This window comes from Oncorhynchus mykiss, chromosome 6 (genome assembly GCF_057628025.1).
Source record: "Oncorhynchus mykiss isolate SJ-2025 chromosome 6, ASM5762802v1, whole genome shotgun sequence".
Taxonomy (NCBI): domain Eukaryota; kingdom Metazoa; phylum Chordata; class Actinopteri; order Salmoniformes; family Salmonidae; genus Oncorhynchus; species Oncorhynchus mykiss.
This window is the reverse complement of record NC_143027.1, coordinates 7,156,639-7,168,567: the sequence shown is the minus strand read 5'-3', so window position 1 is coordinate 7,168,567 and position 11,929 is coordinate 7,156,639. Positions and strand designations below refer to the sequence as shown.

At 41.5% G+C, this 11,929-nt stretch overlaps 1 long non-coding RNA gene across 3 annotated transcripts; it reads left to right on the top strand.

The window, feature by feature from the left end:
* The first annotated feature begins 4,609 nt into the window (after positions 1-4,609).
* LOC149982749 (uncharacterized) lies at positions 4,610-9,923 on the top strand. Of its 3 annotated transcripts, none has more exons than XR_016496498.1 (4): positions 4,612-5,259; positions 5,776-5,857; positions 6,734-6,872; positions 8,354-9,923. It is a non-coding gene; the product is annotated as an uncharacterized LOC149982749 (long non-coding RNA). The 3 variants fall into 3 exon arrangements; XR_016496497.1 differs by having other exon boundaries at positions 4,613-5,259; positions 6,737-6,872; XR_016496496.1 differs by having other exon boundaries at positions 4,610-5,259; positions 5,776-6,872.
* The last annotated feature ends 2,006 nt before the right edge of the window (positions 9,924-11,929 follow it).

The following is an 11,929-nucleotide window of genomic DNA, read 5'->3' as shown; positions in this document are numbered from 1 at the left end:
GTTTTAGTGTTGAACCGAATAATATCCTCGGCATTAACTTTCTCTGGTCTGGAGCTGTATTGTTGCGTCATTTGGAACGCTTGAGCGTCATAATCCGTTCACCGCGCCTGCTTGATTGACAGCTAGGGGTTCTCCTGCGCATCAGTGTCCAAAAGTCGATAATGTTTAGCTACTCATAATTGATAAAGTCATTTATAACTATTTTCACTTGACTTTTATTTCGTGTATTTTTGCCTAAGGTTGTTTTGAATTCTATGTTGTGTGATTTGTCTTTGTATGGGCCTAAAGTTCAATGAAATACAAACAGCAACCATAGCCTACAAACATTTCCCACACAAATACAAATGTGGGTGTTTAGTGAGAACACAAAATAATAACATTACAGCCATAACTGTACAAACAAACATACAATCACAACTCTCACCCCACTATTTATTATTTCTGCAGTGAGGATTCACCCCCTTTAGATAATGATGTTGTAATTTATCTACAGAAAAACGTTGTTCTGATCTCAACAAGCAGTAGTAGCAGTTTGCAAATCATAGAGCCAGAGGAATGGCTCTTTCACCGATGCAATTCGGTTCCCGAGGTTCAACAAAAAGATCCGTTCAAAAAGAGCCGTTCGTTCGTGAACGACACATCACCACACTGTAGTTCTCCACCATTTCGTATCGTGAGCTGGAGGAGCGTTCGTCCAACTTCTCATCCAAGTAAATGGCAGAGGCGCATCATCCATCCGCTGAAATCCCAAGGGACTGGGAGGATAGTTCACGATGCAACAAGCGTTTGGGGAGGACATTCATTGTAACGCAATGACTGTTTTTAAATTCTTGAGGGACTCTTGCTCCAGGGGAAATCTCAGCAGTGATGTCTCTGCTGTGCGTCAGAGGTGGGATCTTTTCCTTCTTCACTATGCTTATAATACTGTACATATCGGTCACATTAATGACATTGCAGTCAGGAAAGTTTTCTGTAGGCTATTGGGGAGATGCGCATAGCCCGTTGAGTTGTCACGTTCCAGTCCAAACATGACCTGGGATGTGAGAAGGGAGCTATTCTATAACACATGTAGATGACATGTTGTCTTTATATGTAGATTATATTTTGGTTTTATATTTCATATTTGATTGATGATTAGGCCTATAACTTTTGATTCCACTTTGGGTACCTTGCACCATATTGTCCTCTCTTGCTATATCTTAAACTTTATGCCCTTGTGCAGATCTTCTCTCTAAACAATATTCATTATAGTTTGAATGAGTTGAGTAAACTACACTGTTGTTAGCTTCTCAGTCTGTACTGTACTGTCCCTGGAAGACTCTCCACATAGTTCACCTAGATCCAGTCCACTTTGTACCACTGGTCAACTAATCATCCAAACCTCTGATTAGTGAATCAGGTGTGCTGGTGGTGGAATACATGATATGAACTGGTTAGAGGACAGGTTTGAGAAGGGAAAGACTAAATGGACTTTTCTGACCAACATCCCATTGATAGCCCATCTGGCCAAAACTTAAAAAGGACTCTAACCTTAACCCTAACATTAACCAAACCCTTAAGCCTTAAAGGTAGTCTCATCAGTCATCAGACTGTAGTTTCTCCCTGTATGTCCAGTAAACCTCCTCTCATCATGGGTGTGATTCAGACTGTAGTTTCTCCCTGTGTGTCCAGTAAACCTCCTCTCATCATGGGTGTGATTCAGACTGTAGTTTCTCCCTGTGTGTCCAGTAAACCTCCTCTCATCATGGGTGTGATTCAGACTGTAGTTTCTCCCTGTGTGTCCAGTAAACCTCCTCTCATCATGGGTGGGATTCAGGCTGAAGCTGGAGAGGCCAGTAGCAACCACCCTGACCACTTTATTACTAGTTGGGGCTGGATAGTATCTCTAGAGTTACAGTAAGGCATTTCCATGTAAAATGAATGTCTATTAGGTATTGGTTGTGAAATTGTTAGATATTACTTGTTAGATATTGCTGTACTTTCAGAACTAGAAGCACAAGCATTTCGCTACAGTCGCAATAACATTTGCTAACCATGTGTTGTGAAGAGTAAAATTTGATTTGATTTGAGCACCAACGCATCGTTCATAGGAGCATGTGTAATTGGGTGTCAAATGAAATCTAAGAGTGTATATTTTTGGTAAATGTAATTCTAGATACATTTTTCAACCAGTGAAGGCTTTGATTTCTGGGTCAACAGATGGAAAAGGGATCTTAGAAAACATCACCAGAAAAAGTCTTAAAAGGTCCAATATCCAATATCAGAACTACATAAAAACAGAATCATGTTGACATAAAGACCCCTGACTACTAATATCAACACTTACATTTGGTTTTGGAGAAATCATTAACCTTCTTTAAGTTTCAGAAATATTACCTTGTGCCTTGTAATTCCGTTACCAAAAACCCACATAACTTTCAGATATTTTCACATTTGTCTTTGTGAGGAGGGGGGATAATGAAAGTTCACAGAAGTAATGGTGGAGCTAACAATTAGTTCTAGTGATTTTTCTGATGTATATTTTTTGGGTGAATTATTAAGTGATTAAAACTCGTAATTCCGTTACCAAAATGCTAGTGGAATTACCAAGAAATCTGTAACCGAATTACTGCAACTGAATTGGCTGAAATGGGAAATCATAATAGTCACAAACCACAATTGGGTCACCTGGTACGGTCCTCCTTTCCACTGGCATATTGTTCAGCTCATAACTGTTTTCTTTCTCTTCTCTGGTGGTCAAATTAACAGTGTTAAAACATTCTGTCTGGACAATCTCTCTCTGCATGCTGAGAGTGTTTGGTGCATGCTGGGAATTGTATGAGTGAGTGTTGTGTAGAGTTACATATCCTGCTTTTTCTTTTACATTTATTTTTCTTGGTGGTGTCTTTTTTCTCTTCCTATGCATCATTGAGGTTATCAGTATTTTTATTTAGTTGTTGTGGTAGAATTAAGTACATTGTTTTTCGTGTTGAAATTGGCTTTGGCGGGGGTGGCGACCCACATGGGGATGCCGTCCCTGTCACTTCAGCACGGCTTCAGGTGTGTTACTGAAGCTACTGTCACTGTGGAGGAGATTCTGGTCGCCGTAGGAGAGAAGGTGGGATATGAGAATGTTGCTTATGCGTCACGGATGAATAAAGCGGTGGTGGTTTTGCTTAAAGAAGAGAGTCTTGTAGATCGTATGGTTGAGCATGGCGTACTTCTTAAAGAAGAGAATCTTGTAGATCGTATGGTTGAGCATGGCGTACTTCTTAAAGAAGAGAGTCTTGTAGATTGAATGGTTGAGCATGGCGTACTTCTTAAAGAAGAGAGTCTTGTAGATCGTATGGTTGAGCATGGCGTACTTCTTAAAGAAGAGAGTCTTGTAGATCGTATGGTTGAGCATGGCGTACTTCTTAAAGGAATGTTTATTCAAGTTACGGCGCTTTTCTCTCCGTCAACAAGGGTAACGATTTCGAATGTACCGCCGTTTATACCCAATGAGCTGTTGGAGCATCCCTCAGAACATCCCTCAGAACTCACCACATTCTGAGGGTGCCACTGGTGGCACAAGCATGTCAGAGCTAACCTTTGGAGAAGAAATGTCCGAACCCTCTGAAGAAGAAAGGCATTCTGAAGATGCCTCTGGTAGCACAAGCTCCAGCAACAGTCACAGAACCCTTGACCTTGACTATCCACCGACTGTGGACAGTGACCCACCAGTGGGGGTTGTAGGTGAACAGGTTAAACGTAATGATAACTCTGTTAGGTCTGTCAGGTCAGGGGCTGGTCGGGTTAGGAAACACCCAGTAAGACTCATGGAGACTATGCAGACACAGAGGGTTTTTCATACAGAATTCATTAGAATACCTTTCTGGGATGTGCTTTGGTAAATGATTGCTGTATATTAGTGGGTTAGCTAGCATGCACCGATGTAATGGTCACATAAGCCCACTGCTAACACAGTTGTTTTCATGCTACAGATTTGACCATTGACAGCTATCAACATCATTAGGCCCTTCACAACTAACCTGCTGTTTCCTATTGAACAACAGATAATAATGCTCAACTGGGACCACTGGCTGGGGTGATTTATTAGGACAAAACACAACGCAAGGAGAGAACGATTAACATCTGTTACACTAACAACAGTGTAGTTTACTCAACTCATTCAAACTATCATGACTATTGTTTAGAGAGAAGATCTGCACAAGGGCATACAGTTTAAGATATAGCAAGAGAGGACAATATGGTGCAAGGTAGCCAGAGTGGAATCAAAAGTCATAGGCCTAATCATCAATCAAATATGAAATATAAAACCAAAATATAATCTACATATAAATGTAGTAGAGTTGAAAAGGTCATTCTATCAAACTTCAAATGATTAGAATAGTACACAAGGCAGAACAGCCAAGCCCGCCAACAGGAATATTCCAAGTTCAGACAGAAGGGGGGGAGTCAGATCGCTATGATCGCCAGGAAATTTACTTTTGTTGTCTATTTGTAATTGTTGCGCTACTGGTGCTGCCTGTTGACGTTAGGTAGGGAACTACAGTAGCTGAATGATGTTAACATCTTGGGGTTTTTGTTTCATTAAATGTATTTTATTTCATCTGAGTGCTTGCGTCACCTACTAACACCCTGGTACAACCCGTAGCTCCCGTTCTCCTCAGTCTGAGAAAACACTGAGAGAAAGGTATGTGTTGCAGATTACTCCTTTGTAGAAGTCCATAACGTGAAATAAATAAAACATCCCGATGTTAATGCTGTAGATATTGTTATAAGGGAGTGTGAGACTATTGAAACATGTAACTTTCAGAGTTTTATTGTTATTAATATAGTTTACAGAGTGCTAAAAGTGCTGTTGCTAGCTAGCATGCCTTTCTGTGACGCAGACGGTTAGCTGCCCACTGGTGCTGGCTTTGCATTATGGGAGATGTAGTTTTGTCCGGTCTGAATGGGATAGAGGCGATTTCACGTTGTAACTTGTTTGTGTTGCAGTGTTTTTGTACATGAGTTGTTGTATTTTGGTACTGTCAACACTGAAAGCACCTAGCAATGTATTGGGGATGTGAGACAGGATATGTGTTTTACCTTCATGCTCGAAAGGGGTATAATGAAAGAGTGGAAGGCTGAGTCAGAGAGCCAGAGGGAGTCATAGTGCCACAGAGGGAGTCAGAGAGAGCCATAGAATGGGAGGAGAACCAGAGAAAAATGCAGGGGATCAACAGACTCAAACAACTGCTGGATCTACTGATGGTGGACCTACAACTGGCCCACGTAAGACATGTCATTGTTATTATTAAAAGGCAGTGTATATTTACCCAGCTGAAAATGAATAGTGGCAGACAGCGGTACGCTAACCCAATGTTAACTTTTATTCCTTTCCTTAACCCTTACCTTAACCTCACTGAAACTATACCTAACCTTTACCTTAACCCAACTCTAGGTCCTGAACCTAACCTTCATTTATCTCAACCCCTATGCCTTTCTTCTGCCGGTTGAATATCCACTTCCTTATTAACGTCATTACTGTTGTTGTTGTTGTTGTTGATAACTGTATCTGTGCAGGTTGTAAATAGTTGCATTAGTGAAGCATCATTTGTAGGAGTAATTTCTACAAGCATAAACATCAGAGGCAACATTGTTGTAACATCACACAAATTGTAACAGGAATTTCTCAAACCCCTAACTGAATGGGCAAGAAGGTTGTGTGTTTGTATTTGTACACATTGTGGACATAATTGATTCCGTAAAATGTCTCATATTTGCATTGGGAATTTCATTTTGCTTCAGTCAGAGAGAGAGAAGATAATAGAGGCAACGAAAAGAGAGGAGATGGCCGAAGAGGAAAGAAGGGAGATCCTTGAGAAGAGGGGTGAGTTAGAGAACACTGAAGAGGAGGAGGAGAAGGACGATGACAAGGAGGACATCCTCCCACATGATAAAAGTATCTGAAGGAGAGCTGTGGGCTGGGTAAATAAGAAGTGGGAGAATAGGAACCTCAAAAAGATAGAGAACGTATCAGAGAGAAGCTGAGGAGGGCCATAAGATCGTCCACATAGGTAAGACCTGTTTTCCCTCTACTTATGACATCATCCTCTGTAGTCTCCTCTACACACATACGTTCCACACCAGTCATCATGTTGCATCATTGTTTCAATATAAAACTGTCCAAAATGGTCAAGCAGATCTGGTATCAACTTAAATGTAATGTACACAGGGAATTTAGAATGGAAAACTCAACTGGATCTCAATGACCCTGGTCTAAAGTAGCGCATCATAGCCTTTTGAGGCCCTAAAAAACATTTTGTTCAGGTTTTTGACTACATTTCCTCCCAATCTACACTTTGCAACGGGGCGTAGAGAACATATTGCATTTTTTGCAAGTTTGCTGCAATTCTACACATTTTCCAAAGGGGCAGAGAAGAATTAGAAGTTTTAAACCTAATTTCCTTCAATTCTACACATTTTGCCATGACTTATGGCATGTTAAGATAATATCTGAATGAAATTGACTAACAAAATTAGTGGGGGCTCACTGTAGTTCAAGGCCCCTGGGTAATTTGACCAAAAAAGGTTTTTGGGGGGGTCAGGGGGCCCCTAGTTGCCATGGGGCCCTAAGCAATCGCATATGCCTAGAGGCCCTGCACTTTACAAAGAATAGGTGCCATTTGGGACTCATGTTAAACTTTGGGTCAGGTCAATTCGGGAATTATTTAAATTTATTGACAAATTCCGTGCCTTCCTCAAGAAGAACCAACAGGAGGGGCCAGAGAACCAACAGGGGGGGCCAGCAGCCAGCAGCTAGAAGCTCCAGAAGAGGTTGAAACATCAGAGCGAATATCCAAGACAAAGAAAAAGCCAAGCATCTGGAAGAAAATTAGGATGAGGTAAAGAATGTTTAAATATCTATTCATGTTTTACACTGTTAATATACATGTCATCACTTTAAAAAGTGACATTATCCAAATGTGAGGGTTTAGTGTACATGCAACACACATGTAAATATATAGTTATATATAAATATATATATTTTCCACCATAATTTGCAAATAAAGTTGTTAAAAATCCTACAATGTGATTTTCTGGATTTTTTTTCCCTCATTTTGTCTGTCATAATTGAAGTGTACCTATGATGAAAATTACAGGCCTCTCTCATCTTTTTAAGTGGGAGAACTTGCACAATTGGTGGCTGACTAAATACTTTTTTGGCACACTGTATCTTCAAAGCCATATGACTTTCATGAATACAACTGTAATTGGTTCAGGGACCTCGTCCCTCCAATCAATAGCTATTACTTTTGTATTTTTTTAAAACTTTGGTGATATTCTACCAACTTAAATTGACTTTACACCACTTCTCTCACACCTACCATCACCACACCGACCATCACAACACCTACCATACCTACCTTCACCAAACCATCCATCACCACACCTACCTCACCTACCATCACCACACCTACCTATCTACCTACCACAACTATCACACCTACCTACCACAACTATCACACCTACCTACCACAACTGTCACACCTACATCACACCTACCATCACCACACCTACCATCACCATACCTACCATCACCATACCTACCATCACACCTACCATCACCACACCGACCATACCTACCATCACCACACCTATCACACCTACCATCATACATACCATCACTTAAAATACCATCATCATATCTACCATAACCACACCTACCATCACAACACCTACTGTCACCACACCTACCATCACCACACCTATCATCACTACACTTACCATCACCACACCTACCATCATTACACCTACCATACCTACCATCATCATACCTAGTATCCCTACCATCACCACACCTATCACACCTACCATCATACATACCATCACTTAAAATACCATCATCATATCTACCATAACCACACCTACCATCACAACACCTACTGTCACCACACCTACTGTCACCACACCTACCATCACAACACCTACCATCACTACACTTACCATCACCACACCTACCATCATTACACCTACCATACCTACCATCATCATACCTAGTATCCCTACCATCACCAGATCTATCACACTTACCATCCCTACCACCACCACACCTACCATTATAAATGTGGATGGGCATGCTGCTTCATTCAATGATTACGGTATTGTAGAAGGTAGATACAGGAGTAGCCTATAGTCTACAATAATAACTTCATTGAATGTACTATAGTATCATTTATTTAATTGATGAATGAAATTGTAAATAGGCTCCTTCATTCAGTGAATACTGGATGTCTTTCTATCTCTGGGAGTATGTTAATGAAGGCTTTTCAGCTGTTGAACTATGGCAATGTCCAACAAATGTCTAAATCTTTCTTTCTTTTAGTCAACAAGTGATGAGCCAGATCAACCAATCAACGTCACTGCAGCTGTTCTACCCACCACCCCCACTGCTCTTCCTCCACCACCAACCTCATCCTCTTCTCCTGTTCAACTCATTTGTCGCCACACTAGAAAGGACTGTACATACAATTGAAGTCGGAAGTTTAAATACACTTAGGTTGGAGTCGTTAAAACTAATTTTTCAACCACTCCACAAATGTCTTGTTAACAAACTATAGTTTTGGCAAGATGTTTAGGACATCTAAAGTTATTTTTTCCCAAAAAATGTGCCAACAGATTATTTCACTTATGATTAACTGTATCACAATTTCAGTGGGTCAGAAGTTTACATAAACTAAGTTGAATGTGCATTTAAACAGCTTGGAAAATTCCAGAAAATGATGTCATGGCTTTAGAAGCTTCCGATAGGCTAATTGACATAATTTGAGGCAATTGGATGTGTACCTGTGGATGTATTTCAAGGCCTACCTTAAAACTCAGTGCCTCTTTGCTTGACATCATGGGAAAATTGAAAGAAATCAGCCAAGACCTCAGAAAAAATTGTAGACCCCCACAAGTCTGGTTCATCCTTGGGAGCAAGTTCCAAACGCCTGAAGGTACCACATTCATCTGTACAAACAATAGTACGCAAGTATAAACACCATGGCACCACGCAGCTGTCATACCGCTCAGGAAGGAGACGTGTTCTGTCTCCTAGAGATGAACGTACTTTGGTGCAAAAAGTGCAAATCAATCCCAGAACAACAGCAAAGGACTTTGTGACGTAGCTGGAGGAAACAGGTACAAAAATATCTTCATCCACAGTAAAACGAGTCCTATATCGACATAACCTGAAAGGCCCTCAGCAAGGAAGAAGCCACTGCTCCAAAACCACCATAGAAAAGCCAGACAACGGTTTGCAACTGCACATGTAGACAAAGATCGTACTTTTTGGAGAAATGTCCTCTGGTCTGATGAAACAATTTTTTTTCTAAAATTCACCAAATTTTTTGTGGGAAGCTTGTGGAAGGCTACCCGAAACGTTTGACACAAGTTAAACAATTTAAAGGGAATGCTACCAAATACTAATTGAGTGTATTTAAACTTATGACCTACTAGTAATGTAATGAAAGAAATAAAAGCTGAAATAAATAATTCTCTGTCCTATTATTCTGACAATTCACATTCTTAAAATTAATTCGTGATCTTAACTGACCTAAGACAGGGAATCTTTACTTGGATTAAATGTCAGGAATTGTGAAAAACTCTGTTTAAATGTATTTGGCTAAGGTGTGTGTAAACTCCCGACATCAACTGTACATACCCCTGTGCCCATCTCATTGCAATATGGTCCATCCAGGGCCTCAGCTGGGCGCCTACAAAGTGAGAAATGTAAACAAAATGCTATAATTGTGTGTGTGTGTGTGTGTGTGGTTTGAGCTCCAATAAAAGACATGAGTGTGATGTGCCCCTCTGTTTTAATGTTGAAATGCCATGAATGGAAGATGACAAAGGAGATAGTGATGAGGGTGAGAGCATCCAGTATGAAAATAAAGACCCCTTGGGATCTAAAATTAGTGTGGGGCCCTCTTGTGTCTCCTTTCTGTCCGTTTGAGGATACTACAGTCACCCCTGGTGGAGGATCTTGGAACACTGCTATTTAAGAGGTTGATGAAAACCTTCAACGGTGGTGGTGCTATGTTGCATGTTATCTTGAATACCAATCAGCAGTTTGAGGACAGAATGAAATGGTGTAAACTTAACAGGTTGAACTTGTTGAGGACACTCTTCTAAAAAGGGGTTCCAACAGGGTTCTTGGCTGTCACCGAAGGAAAATCCTTTTTGGTTCCAGGTAGAACACTCCGTGGAATGGAGCCCAAAAGTGTTCTACCTCGGCACAGAAGGGGTTCTACCTGGAACCAAAAAGGGTTCTCCTATGGGGACAGAGGAATAATCCTTTTAGGTTGTAGAAAGCACCTTGTTCTTAGTGTAGGTCTATATTGCAGTGGTGGTTCAGTGGTTTTCTGTAATAAAATAAATGGTTCATTGGTGGTGGGGAGTTAAGATGATCTGAAATCATATGAAACATCCCCACTTTTAGCCCACATTTACAAGCAGGCAAAGGAACCTCCTATGTGTGCTGAGGCATGTGTGATCACTCAACATTGACAGGACCGACAGAAAAAGACATGCTCACATGCAAACAAAAGACAACATGTGTCTAGCTTGCACCGTTATGCAATTATTAAGAGACCAGATACAAACAGCTAATCCTGGCTACCAATGTTCTAGCATTCATTTATTGAAGATAGCCAGTGGTGTAAAGTACTTAAGTACAACTACTTTAAAGTACTTTTTAAGTTGTTTTTTGGGGGGGTATCTGTACTGTATTTTACTAGTTATATTGTTGCCAACTTTTACTTTGACTTCCCTACATTCCTAAAGAAAATAATGTACTTTTTACTCCATACATTTTCCCTGACACCAAAAAGTACTTGTTACATTTTGACAGGAAAATGGTCCAATTTACACACTTATCAAGATAACATCCCTGGTCACCCCTACTGCCTCTGATCTGGAGGACTCACTAAACAGAGAACATCCCTGGTCATCCCTACTGCCTCTGATCTGGCGGACTCACTAAACAGAGAACATCCCTGGTCACCCCTACTGCCTCTGATCTGGAGGACTCACTAAACAGAGAACATCCCTGGTCATCCCTACTGCCTCTGATCTGGTGGACTCACTAAACAGAGAACATCCCTGGTCACCCCTACTGCCTCTGATCTGGAGGGCTCACTAAACAGAGAACATCCCTGGTCACCCCTACTGCCTCTGATCTGGAGGACTCACTAAACAGAGAACATCCCTGGTCACCCCTACTGCCTCTGATCTGGAGGACTCACTGAACAGAGAACATCCCTGGTCATCCCTACTGCCTCTGATCTGGAGGACTCACTGAACAGAGAACATCCCTGGTCATCCCTACTGCCTCTGATCTGGAGGACTCACTAAACAGAGAACATCCCTGGTCACCCCTACTGCCTCTGATCTGGAGGACTCACTAAACAGAGGACATCCCTGGTCACCCCTACTGCCTCTGATCTGGAGGACTCACTAAACAGAGAACATCCCTGGTCACCCCTACTGCCTCTGATCTGGAGGACTCACTAAACAGAGAACATCCCTGGTCACCCCTACTGCCTCTGATCTGGAGGGCTCACTAAACAGAGAACATCCCTGGTCACCCCTACTGCCTCTGATCTGGAGGACTCACTAAACAGAGAACATCCCTGGTCACCCCTACTGCCTCTGATCTGGAGGACTCACTAAACAGAGAACATCCCTGGTCACCCCTACTGCCTCTGATCTGGAGGACTCACTAAACAGAGAACTTCCCTGGTTACCCCTACTGCCTCTGATCTGGAGGACTCACTAAACAGAGAACATCCCTGGTCACCCCTACTGCCTCTGATCTGGTGGACTCACTAAACAGAGAACATCCCTGGTCACCCCTACTGCCTCTGATCTGGAGGACTCACTAAACAGAAAAGCTTCGTTTGTAAATGATATCTGAGTG